Source organism: Octopus bimaculoides, chromosome 24 (genome assembly GCF_001194135.2).
Source record: "Octopus bimaculoides isolate UCB-OBI-ISO-001 chromosome 24, ASM119413v2, whole genome shotgun sequence".
In the NCBI taxonomy this organism is placed as follows: domain Eukaryota; kingdom Metazoa; phylum Mollusca; class Cephalopoda; order Octopoda; family Octopodidae; genus Octopus; species Octopus bimaculoides.
Window position 1 is genome coordinate 28,441,909 of NC_069004.1, and position 5,506 is coordinate 28,447,414.

General features: G+C 36.9%; 1 long non-coding RNA gene across 1 annotated transcript in view; it reads right to left on the reverse strand.

The window, feature by feature from the left end:
- Positions 1-931: 931 nt before the first annotated feature.
- LOC128250717 (uncharacterized) overlaps positions 932-5,506 on the reverse strand; it is a 7,019-nt gene continuing 2,444 nt past the window's right edge. The window contains exons 2-3 of the long non-coding RNA XR_008266724.1: positions 2,285-2,453; positions 932-1,054 (exon numbers count right to left, since the gene is read on the reverse strand). This is a non-coding gene — a long non-coding RNA (uncharacterized LOC128250717). The remainder of the gene's footprint in view (positions 1,055-2,284; positions 2,454-5,506) is intronic.

The window sequence follows — 5,506 nt, forward strand, 5'->3', positions numbered from 1 at the left end:
ATATAGTTCTTTTCCCCTATCGTTTTCTCCTTTACTCTCTCATTGCTCACGTGTGACCATCATTCATCAGACACGTGTACCCTTCACGTAGTTCTCGGGGATATTCAGGCTGGCCCTTTGAAATACAGGTACAACAGTAACAGGAAGAAAGAGTGAGAGAAAGTTGTGGTGAAAGAGTACAGCAGGGTTCGCCACCATCCCCTCGTGGAGCTTTAGGTGTTTTTGCTCAATAAACACTCACGACTCCCGGTCTGGGAATCGAAACTGCAATCCTATGACCGTGAGTCCGCTGCCCTAACCACTGGGCCATTGCACCTCCAATCTCAAATTATATATATATACATACATACACACACACACACCTACCCCACAGAGGAAACGTTTTCCTTCACATATTTATGCTCTACTCCACCACTTATATTTATAACATTCACAGAAAACAATAAAAACATACTGCAATCGATTGCTGGAGGCAGGTAACATGCAAATTAATCTAAGTGTATATACTGTATGAAGCTAACGAGAAATAATTACGTAGAGAAGATTAAAAAAAATACTGATCTATTTGTTTCAGTAATTTCATCGCAGTCATACTAGGGAATATCTAGAAGGGCTTTTAATCAAGTAAATTGACCTCAGCGTTTAGACTAAATCTGGTAGTACTTATCCTGCCAGTCTCTTGTGCAAACTGCTGTTACGGGGGACATAAACAAACTAACAGCGATGTGGTCGACACACGACGTGATTCCACGTTTTCTGTGTACCAAATTCTCTCATAATGCATTAGTCAGCCCGTGACTATGATAGAAGGCACTTGCCTGAGGTGTAGTGCAGTGGGACTGAACCCGAAACGGCCATGCTGTTGTTCGAGATTACAGATAACGCAAGAAACTGAATATAACAATTTGAAAATAGAGCGAAGAGTTGTTTCCCTTAAGTTTGTTATCTCCCGTGTTCAAAATTAACTCACCTCGAAGGAAACTTCTTTGGAATTAATTCTTCGGAGTATTTTGCAGCTTTTTGCTCCAATTTCTTTTCAATTCGTTTTCTTTTTCTTGAAAAGAAATAAAATACGATGGTAATTATTGTTTTTTTTTTTTTTAATTATAGTTTAAAATAAGATTTCTGGGGCCTTAAATTTAACTTCTAGGTATGAGATGTAAAATATCATCACCACTCCTATTTGACACCAGAACCCTCCGAAGCAAACAAGAACATTTGAATGGTGGTCAGATTTGCGAGGAATAGCAGCTATATTACCTTAAATCTTGTTAGAACACTGCTTTATTAGCGTCGAGATCTTCTCGTATAGGTGCTACTTGCATATTAGCACACACACACACACTATAGCAGATAGATGAGTGTCATTTCACGAAGGGGGTGCTGAAAAGATCCTGTGTTCTCTTTTACCCAAAGAGAGAAATTTTTCAGACCCTCACGAGTATATGTATGTATGTGCATATATAAAACATATATATATATGCATATATACACATACATGCACATTACATGTCTACATATATATGTATATAAATATAATTAAGAGATCAGCAAATATTTGCTTCACCATATACCGAAGTTCAGAAATAGCAGCTAAAAAAGCTGAGAATCCCATTTCTGAACTTCGGTATATGGTGAAGCAAATATTTGCTGATCCCTTAATTATATTTATAAATATATATGAGCTTTTAAATAAGTTCTCCACCAATAATGGTGCTTTCATACCGATGGGCTTGGTAAAAATTGTTAATTGATTTATTAATTAATAAATTGATAATCCTTTACCCTTTTAATTTGTAATATATATGTATATATATATATTTATATATATATATATGCATATATGGGTACAGGACGTAAAAAAATCACGAACAAAATGAGAACCACTGCTCTAACAGGTCAGTTGATCCACTAGAAACAGCAGTCACATCCTTTGACCCTTCAGCATTCCGATCCCCATCTCATTGTAATATTTATGGACAATGCTTTAAATTAATTGTGCATTATCTCATGGCTTTGAGATTTCAATGATGCGAGTGCGTATTTTTAGAATGACATTGTAGGGCAAGTGTGGGAGACCAGATCAGGTCAGCTTGAATGAAAATGGAGAGAAGGGTCATTTTGGACAGATACAGTGAGTTTAAATTTTAAAGGTTTAAGTCAGATTGGGTAATTTAATTCAAGGTGTACTTTATAGCTGAATAAAGAGAGGATGGTTGTGTGGGAGGCCTGTGACCATAAGATTGTGTGTGTATGTGTGTGAAGACGATGTGATGGTAATTACCTAGAAGTGCCATAGAAGTTGACAGTTGTGAAAAACTGGGATTTCGCTTCCGGATCCATTAGCTCAATGGCATCATTCTGTAAAATTCCAGGGTTACCAAAATCGAACCAAAACCACTTTTAAGGAATAAGAATCGTTTAGAATCTGGAACGTTCATTAGAAACTGCTGCTGTAAAAAACAAAAATTTATGCATTCATTCAATGAATTCAACATTTAATGGTTTTCTTTTCCATGCTGGCATGGATCAAACAATTTCTCTAAGTAGATTTTCTGAGGATTGATACCAACCCCTACCAGTTTCTTAGAAAGCTAGTTTTTCCATGGCTAGACAGGTCTCAGAAGATTGGAAACAAAGGTTACTGCTTGTAAGGGGCATAGAGCTGGTTTCCTGGCACATGTAAGGGGATCCAGCTGTAAAACCATGTCACAGCCCACTCTTTGGAGTGGTCAGTGTTAGGAAGGGCATCCAGCCATTAAAAAACCGTCAAAACTGAGACAGAAGCATGGTGCAGGTCAAAACTGAGACAGAAGCATGGTGCAGGCCAAAATCTGCCAAACCTGGCCAAATCCTGTCAAATTAATCCATGCCAGCATGGAAGGACATTAAATGATGATATAACCCTTCCTTGAGGCAGGACACCAGTCCGTCGCAGAATTTTTATCAGCCGAGTAAACTGGAGCAAAATGAAAGGAAGTGCTTTGCTCAAGAACACGCTTTGCCTGGTCCAGGAATTGAAACCACAATCTTATGATTAAGTTCAACATCCTAACCACTAAGCCATGTGCCTCCACAAATATATTTTTATACTTTTTTTTCTCTAGACACAAGACTGGAAATTATGGGGGAAGGTTAAAGTCGCTTCAACCCCACTGCGCAACTGGTGCTTAATTTATCTACCCCGAAAGGATGAAAGGCAAAGTCAACCTCGGCGGAATTTGAACTCGGAATGTAAAGACAGACGAAATACCGCTAAGCATTTCGCCCGGTGTGCTAACGGTTCTGCCAGGTTGCCACCACAAATATATTTTTATTACAACTAAACATATATCGGTGCTACTTTGGCATGTGTCTACAAGGGAGATTAGGTTACTTTCTAAATTATTTTGTACTAATTTAACATTATATATGTATTTATTTCAAAATACTTACTATTCTAATTAGAAAACCATATAAAACAAACACAGATCACCCACCAAAGTAAATCTGCTCACATAAATCACACGGAAAGTGGCACTAACACAAAGGAAACTAAAAAATAACCTAAACTAATTTCCTTTGAAATTGTAGATCACATGCCAGGGGGCACGCTTCTTTTTCTTAAGGAATTTGAATTTAGTGCTGGTTTCTTGTAAAAATGCAATTGTCTTTGTATCGTTGTTCGTCACATTGTAAAAATTTTTAGCTAACATCTTACGGGTTTTTAGAAATTGAAAAGAAAACTAAAAAGTAACAAAGCAATTTCCCTTGTAAATCCCATGCCAAAAGAGCACCAACCTGTATTTCAATGTTTGTTTTTAAGTTCAGTTATAACAATGTTATAATAATGGTTTATCCTTTTTTTTACAATACAAACAGCAAGAATGCTGTACAAATAATTTATCATTCCTAAAGAAGATTATCGACAGTGACTTCAAAGTTTCAGCAGTTCAACGATGGCTTGCTTAAGCTGGCCAAAACTTCAAAGCCACTATCGATAATATACTTGTTTAAGGTGGAATATATATATATATATATATATATAATAAATGGAGCAAAACACATATAATCAATAAGATTATATGCGTTTTGCCCCATTTATTATTATTATTTATATCAACTCAAAATACATCACTTTAACATGGAATTTCTACCCCTTAACCGGATACGATATCCCAGTTTGTGTGTGATTTTTGCTACCCTGGTAACTATTAACATATTTGCATTATCGAAGTTTTTCAACCAAGATAATATCAATATATATATATATATATGGCAAACTGCTTTCAGTTTTATTTACTGAATCCACTCACCAGGTTTTGTTCCATGATTATAGCAGAAGACACTTGGCCAACATACCATGCAGTGGAACTGAACCTGGAACCAAGTGATCGGAAAGCAAGCTTCTAAACCGCACAGTTATGCTTGCAGTTAGATATATTTACACACACCACTTTGCAAACATATTTTCCTAAATTTGATCAGTGTGCAGTAACTTGGATGGCCTGTGACCATACAAGAGTATTTTGGTAGACGGAGGCGTCATAGAAAAATAAGAGTCGGCTGGCAGGACATCATCGTCATTTAGCGACCATTTTCCATGCTAGCATGGGTAAGACGGTTTCATTGCCGCTGGTAAGCTGCACCACTCTCCAGTCTCTTTTGGCTCGATTTCTACAGCTGACATGTAGAAATCCGGCCACCTTAAATGTGTAGTAACCACAAAATCAGGCGGGGTGAAAACAAAATACTGAAATCCCCGTCAAAACGGGAGTGGGGTGTTACTTAAATCTACATTGTGTGTTCAAATCCTATTGAGGTTGCTTTTTCGTAATTTTGTGGCCGGAAGGTTGAGAGATGGTCGAGAGAGGTGCTAAAAACAACAGCTAAATTGCCCTTTTTTGCATAGTGAAACCGGTGACCGATAATAAAGTCACAATTAATTTATGGGATCCGGACCCCCTCTCCCAAGGACAAAAGTGACCGGTAATAAAGTTACAATTTTGGCTAGGAAAAAATGTCATAATTTATGGTGGCCGGTAATAAAGTCGCAATTTATGGGATCAAAAACCCCTGTGACTTTTTTTTTACCTGGATTTATGAAACCGTATTTATACGAATTTGTTTCTCTCACCATGATAGATGAAATCTTTTTTTTAACCTTTTCTATTACCTAAACGAAAAATTAAATTTTATTTCAAGCTTTTTCCAATACACTCAAACAAAATAATAATAATTTATGGTTTTCCTTTTCTTACTATTGCCGTTGAAACAGCAAACATTATTAGAACTTACCTCTTCATCGACTCAGATGTCACTAAGAAAATACTAAGACTGGAATTTTAAGTTTTCTCGTCACGATGGCCGGGAAATTTAAATTCCGGTTTCAATATTAAATTCTAAGCATTTCTGATCTGCACTCCAAAGTGAATTGATTCATTTGCAGGAAAATTGGGCAGACAGACAGATACTTCACTAGCAGTGAGCACTTTCACTTCTGACAGCTAATAGCATGATAGTGCCG